This window comes from Eurosta solidaginis, chromosome 3 (genome assembly GCF_040869045.1).
Source record: "Eurosta solidaginis isolate ZX-2024a chromosome 3, ASM4086904v1, whole genome shotgun sequence".
Classification (NCBI taxonomy): Eukaryota; Metazoa; Arthropoda; class Insecta; order Diptera; family Tephritidae; genus Eurosta; species Eurosta solidaginis.
In genome coordinates, this window is record NC_090321.1 from 98,709,954 (window position 1) to 98,720,855 (window position 10,902).

The 10,902-nt window shown below is 40.2% G+C and overlaps 1 long non-coding RNA gene across 4 annotated transcripts; it reads right to left on the reverse strand.

Annotated features, from left to right (window-relative positions):
* Positions 1-300: 300 nt before the first annotated feature.
* On the reverse strand, positions 301-9,485 carry LOC137244199 (uncharacterized). 4 transcript variants are annotated; one of them, XR_010950840.1, is made up of 7 exons: positions 9,114-9,485; positions 8,150-9,048; positions 7,885-8,073; positions 7,582-7,812; positions 4,883-5,103; positions 545-764; positions 301-484 (listed from the first exon to the last, which is right to left on the reverse strand). It is a non-coding gene; the product is annotated as an uncharacterized lncRNA (long non-coding RNA). The 4 variants fall into 4 exon arrangements; XR_010950838.1 differs by having other exon boundaries at positions 301-764; positions 8,354-9,048; XR_010950837.1 differs by having other exon boundaries at positions 301-764.
* Positions 9,486-10,902: the final 1,417 nt, after the last annotated feature.

The window sequence follows — 10,902 nt, forward strand, 5'->3', positions numbered from 1 at the left end:
GACGGTAAACCAAAACCCAATTGGTTGGCTACGATACGGTTACGGCCTTAGCGGCACCAATAATCGATTGCATTTCTTCTCATAAGGTTGGTCGAATCAGCTGTTATAAGGTTACCGATACGGTTACCGATAAAGCACCAATGTCTCCAGCTTTAGGTATGTTTTCGTTATCGCTAACCAAAACATATGCAACAACAACAACACGGGTAACTGGCCTATCGGTTACCCGTATCGGATACCTTCTGTCAATTCTCTTTTTATATGAATGAAACGCGTCCCTTTTGTTTAAATAATATTTAATTTTGAATAAATTATGTATACAATGGTTTTTACAAATAATTTCCTTAATTTTCTAGTAAACCTTACATATGTGCATATTTATATGTACAAACTACATATGTAAAGACATAAACTCATTCGTAGTCGTTCCCTTTCTGAAACTATTTTGAGTTTCGAAGCTCACACTGATGGTGCTCAATTTTTCCTGCGCGGGTGGTGTTGTTAGTATCAGTTTGCATAGATATGAGTGTTGTAGATATAATACCGGAATATATGCAGCCCCATTTCGTCTATCAAAGTCGATTTGCAGATGATGTTGAGCCTTTGGACTTGACCCTTTCCCATAATATGCGTGGTAGGGCCTTATATGTGATACTAAAAAGGCCGAGGGACAGTTGTCGCAGTTTTCTTGTAGTTTGAGCAAATGTACGTTCTTACAGCCACAGCTGGAATATTGCTATGCCCACATCGTCAAATCGAATTACCTAGAATCAAAAAGAAACGAATATCAGTAAGGATAGATAATAAGTTTTTAATATAACCGGAAGTGCTTAATAAATACAAGATACTAAAGGGGATTTCAGATACCCAGAATCAGGACCTGTAAAGTAAATTCAAGTGAACCTCCACCATGCCAAGGCATTTGCCGGTAGCGGGGGTACCCGAAGATTATAACAAGGGATAATTGATAGATGTTGGGGTAATAGATAGTAAATTAGGCGTGCTACAAAAACAAAAACGAATAAATGCAGATGACTGTTTAATCCATTATGCGAAGTTTTTTGAATGGATGTGCAAATTAAAACGGGCAAAGTACTGCTAAAACTGCTTTCCCCGAGTAACCCGGGAACGAATTGATATGACTACGTCTATTCTTCTTTAGCAGCAGTGCCGAGCACCAATTCCCTTTTGGACAGGAAAGTAAACGTTTGGTTGTCTGCAAGTTTATCATATGCCAGTACAGAACATACTCGTTTGCTGGATCTGAGCAGTACATCTAATTTTCCCAGATTTTCTGGGCTCAGCGAGGGTATCCTCCTGAATGGTGCATGTGTACCCTGCTGCCTTGCCTGGCCGCTCACCCAATAACACCAGGCACGACGGAACTTGCCTTGCGACACCCAAAGTGCACTCACGCTTCTCATGGCTCCAGCGGGTTAGTGGGCTTAAAGTATACTCGTGGTAGCTATGCCTGTCGTAAGAGGCGACTAAAATACCAAATTGATTCAAGGGGTTTTGTAGCGCAATGCTTTCAATGGGTTGCCAGCGCAATATATAGCCTCTCCAACCAAATTGTCAACGTCACCTACCCGTGGCGAACCCTGTTTCTTTAACAGCCGAGGCTCTGGCGACCTCATGTTCTTTATGGATCTACATTTGAAGGCGCTTAGTTAGCTGACATCGCTTACTTAACCGGTAGATTCTAAAGTAAAAACCAAAACACAAAATATAGGTTAGGTTGAAGTGGCCGGTTCATGAGGATCTCACATAGACTGAATGAGTCCGTAGTGTTACCAGAAGTTTGTTTTAACAACCAAGCTGAAAACCCTATCAATAACCAGGACCTATGTTATAAAAAAACTCCGTCCTCTTGACAAATACTAGAAGCTTCCTAGGACTTAAGCCACTTGCTGCTTCTAGATCTGACAGCTTTATCACTCCTAATAGCTGGAGACTTAGCCTGGCAAGCGCAGGGCACGATATTTCTCAGGGGGCCGGTATTTCTCGGGGGGCCCGCGATTTAGAGGTACTAAGACATTTTTTTTAATTCAGGAGAGTCTTTAGTTGTTCCATGTGGAAATTTTAAGCCGAATTTCAAAAGCAACGAATATTGATAATGATTTTTTACCTGGTCCCTCGAACAGTGAGGAGACAATAAAAATATCAAACAAAAATATATGTTTACATGAATCTGAAATCGTAAAGTTTTCGTGGTAACACTGATGAAGGTTCATCTTCAAAAAGCCTTCCACCAATACCACCAACTCTGTATCAAAGTCTAGATTATTTAAACGACTTCGATATCGGTACCGTGAATAATGAGTTTTTGCGATCTGAAGAAGTCAACCAAATAATTCGTCGAGGTCATCAAAAGTGCCCTGTTATTTTTCCACGTGATTGTCATGACGAGGCATTTCCTACCTCGTTGTTAAACAGAATCTTGCCAAATGGAGAGAAAGTGGAGCGTCACAGGTTGGTGTGGAGTGCCAGTAGCAATGCTTCTTATTGCCTACCATGTCGTCTGTTAAGCACCAATACTTTAAATCGACCCAAGATTTGTTGTCCTGGAGAATATTCGAAATTCCAAGTATGGAAGAAGCTATACGCTAAACTGCCATCACACGAAAATACTGAAGATCACATTAAATGTTATATTCTATGGCGATCTTTACAAAACCTAATTCGAAAGGAGGCTACAATTGATACACTTATCAATGAACAGCTAATCACTGAAACTCAAAAGTGGAAAGAATTTTGGACACTATTTTTTTTTTTTTCAAAAAGCGAAAGGATGGACATTTTTTTGGCATCTAAGATCTCATAAGCCATTATGATCCGATACTTAGAGATCATTTGGAGAAAGTGAGGATTTCACAATAGCAGCACAAACGTTTACAAGTTCACTATCCTTCCTCAGACATTCAGAATGAGTTTATATAAATGAGGGAAACTATATTAGATCAAGGCAAGAAAGCTAAGTATTTTGCTATTATCGTTGATGCTATGCTTGATGCTAGTCACGTTGACTACGTTCATTTTGCGCTCACTCCATTTCAATTCGAAAGCAACAAATTTACAATTCCAGAACAGATTTTGGCTTTCGTGAATTGTAACCAAAAAACTGCTCAGAAAACCACTGATCTAATTTGCCATACATGATTGAAGATTGCCGTGCACAAGGGTACGATAACGGCGCCAATATGAAAGGAGCTTACAACGGAGCACTACGTCACATTCTCGACAAAAACTCGAATGCTGATTACTCGCCTTGTGCAACACGCAGCTATGATAGCGTTTTCTTTTCTGGATAAAGTGTTACGCAAGCGTTGTTGTTCTATTCTAAAAAACAGGCAACGCCTTTACGGGGCATTTCGTTCTTTTGTGAAAATTCTTGCCTGCTCGCAACGCAAAAGCGTTACACTTTTACCCTGTATAAAATGGCGGTGTAGCAGTGCAACTTTGTGAAACTCTCAATTCGCTCGTAAGTTCCACATATACTCTGTTAGTATGAGTGATTTGATGAGTTGAAATGTTCTTTGTATGCACTATAAATGTTGACCATTTTCTGGGGTAGGAGTAACTCTATTGTTGTTGTTGTTGTTGTTGTTGTAACGATAAGGTTGCTCTCCGAAGGCTTTGAGGAGTATTATCGATGTGATGGTCCTTTGCCGGATACAGATCCGGTACGCTTCGGTACCACAGCACCATTAAGGTGCTAGCCCGACCATCTCGGGAACGATTTATGTGACCACATTAAACCTTCAGGCCATCCCCTCCCTCCCCATCCCAAGTTCCATGAGGAGCTTGGGGTCGCCAGAGCCTCGTCTGTTAGTGAAACAGGATTCGGCGCGGATAGGTGAGGTTGACAATTAGGTTTGGGGAAGCTATATATTGCGCTGGCAACCTGCAGGGTTGCGCTACGCAGCCCCTGGAATCTGATATTTTAGTCCCCTCTTACGCATACGACAGGCATACCTACCTCGGGTATATTCTGACCCCCTAACCCGATGGGGTAGAGTATTACCATTTACATAGGCAACAATTTATTTCAGAAAAGAAAACGCTATCAATTTATGTGATGTTGATGCTGCAGAATGTTGTACGGCTGTAATTATTTTCTTCGGCAGCACTACACAACGATGTGACATCCTCAAAAAAAATGTACCTAGCTCTCTTCATAGTCTTTCAGCCAAAAGCCAAATTTGACTGCGCAAGCATACGGCGATGTTACCGGCATTCTCAGGTACATCAACAAGTTCGAATGTATCTTGCTGTCCTCAATTTGGTTCAAAACCCTACCATTAATGAAAGAAGCGTGGTCCTCCAAGCGAGAGACGCCACCACAGATGTTGAGGTCCGACATCTAGATGCCTTATTAGCTGATTTGAAGTTGATCGGGAACCAATAGGAAACAATTTTAAACGAATTCAAAACAGTTGCTATTCAATTGAACATCTCGCCAAAGTTTCCGGGCATTCGAAAGAGAATACCCAAAAGGCGTTCTGAAGATAATTTAAATGAGATGATTACAGAGTCTGATTTCAAAAACAATACATTCTTGGTGATCGTTGATTCGGCACTGGCATTACTGAACGATTGGCATTACTGAACGATTTGCAGCTATGAGAAATTTGAACGAAAAGTTTTCCTTTTTGTGGCAATTTAAGACATGGATGAAACTACGGTTCGGGCGAGCGCAGCAAAATTTGTCGAAAAATACAAGTCGGATATTTCTCAAAGCTTAGAATGTGAAATAGTTCACTTGAAACACATTTACGAAGCAAATTTTGATAAAGGTCTGTCACCATTGGAATTGCTAAATGCCGTCTATTTTCAAAATATGTATACAATTTTCCCCCAACTTTTGTATTGGTTTACGTACCTTTTGCACTTTACCTGTCACTGTATCTAGTGCAGAACGTTCCTTCAGCGTCCTTTCAAGAATGAAAGCTTTGATAGATCGTGTTCATCTAAAGAGCGAGTTTTAGGACTTGCCACGCTTTGTGTTGCATCCGTTTTGGCAAGACAGTTAAATTTTGATATTATTATAATAATTTTGCAGCGAAAAAAGCAAGTAAAGCCACTCTTTGATATCCGAACATTCTATATTGAATAATTAAAATTTATAATCATCATTAAATTTATCAGAAATGTATGAAAATGTTACCAAATAACTAGAAAAGATTATTTGAAATAATATGTGGCTGTTAAAAGAGAATTTTATTTCTACGTTACAATAAAATAAAACAAATAGTAAATATTCTGTGTTAATTTTATTGTCAGCTCTTAGCCAAAAATGTTGATGTGGCAAAAATTTTTTTTGATGTAATCCATCAATAATGATTATGGAATGAAACGTCATTATTTCACGTTAATCAAATGTATTAGTGGATTTTTTATAGGGGGCCCGTAAATTTTTTTAGTCCCGGGCCCGGATTTTTTCTCTACGGCCCTGGTTCGAAGACGCCAGAGGGGATTGAAGCCAGTCTCCGGACCCAGAGCCAAAATATCAGTACCTCTATAAGCACATACGAGCAGCTTTCAAGCGGAAGTATTCGCCATATGTTGGTGCGCTAAGCTTAACCTTCAGCGCTGATACTCCAATGAAACAATTGACATACTCAGTCAGACAGTCAGGCCCCACTAAAGGCAACTGTGGCGTTGGAAATAAAGTCAGCACTGGTCCTTGGGTGCACAACGTTCCCAGGCACTGGGGTCCCAGGCCACAGGGGAGTACAGGGTAATGAGCAGGCGGACTCTAGTGTTTAGTTTGTTGCGTCCCTCCCACAAATTATCATCCTCCCAGCAGATCCATGCAGCGGGTCTGCGCCATACTCTCCTCCTCCGGGAAGGTATCGAACCCAATCCGTGTCCTCCTGACCCCAGTCATGAGAAATGGTTTTGCTGCGTTTGCCGGAAAATAATCTTTTTAGGACGGTCATACTCTTGTCAGTGTGTCACGTGCAAGGGATGGTTGCATCGGACAGGTTGCTCTGGGCTTGATCCCAAAACCCGACGTCCTCGTAACTTTTACAAATCTTTTGTGGCTTCTTGTTGTTCACGCCCTCATTACATTATGAGAAAATACGTCACCTGAGAACACAGCCGTATGAAGCTGAAAAACACAAGCAGGTCCTGAGTGAACTCCACAAACAGGCGTTGGACCTCTATACCTGGAATTGCCCGGTGAAACCTCAAAGAAAAAAACTAGCAGAGTAGGAACGCACTCTCCCTAAGGAAACGGGAGTCACTCTAGCCCAACTTCGATCTGGATACTGTAACAGGTTAAAATCTTACCTATCCAGAATCAACCCCGACATACAAAAAATATGTCCTGCTTATAATGTGTCCCCACATGACACCAACCATCTCTTTAGCTGTATTGTGGAATCAACGCCTCTAACACTCCTCTCATTATGGTCCACCCCTGTTGAAACTTTCTGTTTCCTTGGACTCCCGTTAGAGGACATTGATGACAATTTGTGATCTGTCGCACCTATTGGATGGGGCGAAGCACTGCTACAACAAGAGCAGGCGGACAACCCGGAAAGAGAGGCAGGAACTGCATGACCCATCGATCCCGAGCCGTTCCTGTCAGTTGGCTCACAGGCGCATTTATTAGGAGAAGGGGAGGGGGGTGGGGGAAGAGAGAAGAACACTGGAGCAATACGCCAGGTTTGAGACAATCTAAGTTACTGTTAGGAAGTTATAGCACAAGTCGCTACAGGGCAATAATATACCTATCGAAAGATAACCGAAGAATCCCAAGAGCTATTCTTACAGGGCATTATCGACTGAGCAGCCGTATGCAGAAAGTGGGCATACTATCGAATAACACATGCCGATTTTGTAATCGAACAGCAGACGGCGGACCATATCCTCCAAGAATACGAAGCAATCTCAAAACGTAGTGCTAAGTTTATGGGCTCACCATGGCCAGTGCATTCCCACATTTAATCCCTCAAGCCAAGAACTCTGCTAGGGTTCATCAAAGAAGTCGGCTACGATGAGGTGCTGTGAAGGAGATGTGCAATCCTCAATAAATTATCTATCTACGTTCCGGTAACAAGCACCATTGAGGTACTAACCCGACCATCTCCGGACCTATTGATATGACTACATTGAACCTTCTAGGGATTGAATATTAATAATGACCGCAATGCGAAAGTCTGCTAAAATTTACCATTCTACATGGAATGCTACATATGTAACTTCCCACGTTTTGAATCAGTAATGAAAAGAGCAAAATTTACTAAAATTTTAACTGGTTGTGGGTAAGGTGTTGATGTCCTCTCTTAACGCAATGTAATGGCAACGGCGACGCAGGGAAAATAATAAAAATCCTATAAATCTACTGATCATAATTAATTAATCCCTCCCTTTCTATGCAGTTGTATGCACACATACATATGGGTTTTGTTCTCCAAACGCTATTAAAAGAAATCAATTGGTATTTACATGAACTTCGAACTCTTTGGTATTTGCCTTCTTCAGTTGATTATCAACAAAAGCATGACAAATTATCACTAACAAATTCATACATGTTGTTTATATATTTAATATGGTAGGAAATTTACTTACCCTTTCTGGTGCGATGATCCTGGACAATCGGGCCTGACTAGACGAGATTTATTTTGCTTTAACATAGCGTGCTTAACGCGAACCATATCATGTTAGGGCACAATTTCGATTATGCAACCAATCAAAGAAATGTCGTGCTTGTAATACTGCTATGATATCAGCAGCAGATCCCGGTGGCGGTACATAAACAACAGTTGCATGCGGATCAGTTGCATTTTTTGCTTCGGCTACCTATTCAATTTTAATTCACATTACATTATCTACTATTGCAATTTTTAATCAATACAAATCAATATAAATTACCGAAGCAAATACTGGCAAACCAAGATGCGTAGTTCCACCCTTTTTTGGGAAAATACATCCAACCAATTTTGTACCGTATTCCAAAGCATGTTGGTTGTGGAAAGTACCTTGTTTACCGGTAAATCCTTGGCAAATGACACGTGAATCTGCATTTAATTCTTGTTTCTTGTTGTTTTGGCATATCCTGAGCTGAATCGCACCCCGGCAGAGATGATATATATTAGAATAATATAACATTTTTTTTATTATTTAAAAATACACATACGTATGAATGAAAAGCAGATAGTAAATAATGTTGCTTTGGTTGTAGCGATAGGGACACTCCCCGGGAGCGATTTAGTATGACCACCTGAAACCTTCTAGGCCATCCCGTCGATTCTATACAACTTTCAGATTCTAAAAACGGATCTCGACACGCGTCTTTTGATACCACCTTTGTTTAGGTTGTGCACTGTCTTGAAAACGTTACCTTTTTTAGTTTTGGAAATCGAATCTTCCAATTCCAATTGGTGGCAAGAGGACTTGGCTGCCTCTAGTTAATGCGCCAGGTTAATTTAGAAGTGCCTAACAGCTAACACACGTCACACCTAAAAGCTCGTAGCACAATCACTTTTTTAGTTTTTTAGTTTAATTACCACAATTATAGTTTTTCATCGTTTTAAAATGTTTCCCGGAATAATTAATAAATTGTCGTATTAAGATGACGCTGTCATTTCGATGACAGCAAGAAACGTCGATGTGTTAGTGGAGAGCGAAAAAAGCTTTGAATGTATGGGTGAACTAGTTACCTCCGTCTTGTAGGGCAATACGGTTACCGATAAAGCACCAATGCCTGCAGCTTAAGGCGGATTTACACAGACGCTTTGGTTGTGTTACATTCATTAATTCATCTGTCGGGCGAAGTATCGAAAAATTTACAGAAATGCTTTGGTTCCGTGCCTACGCTTTGACAACGCCACACGAAAACAATGAAACGCCGTACGTTATCTTTGCTTTCAACCGACCAAAGCGTTTATATAATTTTGCCCTTATGCGTTTGTGTAAACAGCCTTAGAAGTGAAATTTTTCCATGTTACACGTGTTTAAATAAATTTTGCTTTCTGTATGTTGCCGCATTGTTGCAGGCTACAAATCTCCTAGCGGAAATATATGCAACTATTTGATCTGTAAATACTACAAAGTTTTATTAAACTATCAAATGCAACTCAGCTTGAAGTACTCTTGCGTACCAAAAATGCAACTCTGGACCTGAGATTTGCATCAGGTGAGCGAGGCTGTTTGTAATTTTGACGTTTATCGCTTAGCTGACACACTTGTATAGGTACACTATGAACAGCGGTGGGCACCACTACATTTACACGGGTACCAAATTGAGAATGTGTTAGTAAACACGAACACGTAGCGAGCACGAAAACAAAATCAATTATTTATTTAGTTTAATTTCAATGCTTGAACGGTGAACATGTGTCACACGCAATCTTTGGTACTCTGTTTTAAGCGCGCTTGCGACACTTCATCACCGTACGACCATTGAAATCAAACTAAAAGAGCTGTCGTTGATTTTCACGAAGTAGCCATTGTGCTATCGCTTATCGTATACATATATCATAGCCATAGGTGGGCACCACTACATATACACGATTACCAAATTGAGAATGTGTTAGTATACACGAACGCGTGGCTAGCACGAATGCAAAATCAAATATTTATTTAGTTTGATTCCAGCGCTTGTACTATAAGCACGTATCACACGCAGTCTTGGTACACTGTTTGGTCGTACAATACGAAAGCATTGTATGTACTTATGAATGAAATTGTTTCAGATTGAATGGGAATTAGAGTTTTTTTTTGTTTTAAACTTCATTTGCAAGCAAAGCTTAAGTCGGCATTTCGTTTTACTCCACAGCAGCGTAAAATTGTTTTAAATAGCGCCAATAAGCCACAATGCTTAGTTTGCGGGAAAATTATAAACTTCATTTGCAAGCAAAGCTTAAGTCGGCATTTGGTTTTACTCCACAGGAGCATAAATACTCTTACCCCTGAGGAAAAAATGATAAAGTTCTTGGAATGTAAGCTTGCTTTTTTGGAACGTTCAAAAATAAATGAAATGGAAGAAAATTTATCTCAAGCAAAATTGAAAGCTTCTTTCGTGGTTAGTTTTGCTTTAGCAAAAAAGGTAAGCCATTAGAAGATGGTACTTTTTTTTAAAGATTTGGCTGTAGCCATCCTGGAGTGCTTTGGAGAAAAAGGGTTGGAGTTAGCCAAACATGTTGGTGATATTCCCTTATCACGACGTACAATCACGCGACGGATAACTGATATTTCAAGATTTTTATATTTACAATTGAAACAAAATTTTTAACCGCCAGGTCTTATTCCATTGCATTGGATGAAAGTACCGACATTAGTGACACCTGTCAACTTTTGGTATGTGTGAGGACTGTTGACGGTAACTTTAACATTTCGGAGAATATGTTTTGTTTGCGAGGACTCGAATTGAATGTGACGGGAAGCACAATTTATGCGTGTATTGAACGCGAATTGTTTGGATTTGCAGATAAAAGCAAACTATCGTCAGTTTGCACTGATGGTGCTCCCGTAATGATTGGTGCAAAAAACGGACTAGTAGGACAGTTCATTCGCAATGGCCTAAACGTGCCCACATTTCATGGCATTTTGCATCAACAGCAATTAATTGCTAAAAGTTTCAAGGTGGAACAGGCTATGGAAATCACCGTCAAAATTATAAAAAAAAAAATACGTGGTGGACATAATGCACTTATGCACCGAAAATTCCGCGCATTTCTGGAAGAAATTGAGGCAGAATACGGTGATGTCTTACTTCACACTGAAGTAAGATGGCTAAGCCGAGCTAAATGTTTAGAGCGCCTTTTAAATTTGAGGGAAGAAGTTATATGTTTCTTCGCTGAGGATCCGTCTACTGAAACTCAAGAATTGATAGGCAAATTAAAAGATCCTAATTTTTTGCTAAGCCTTGCCATTTTGTGTGATGTGTCA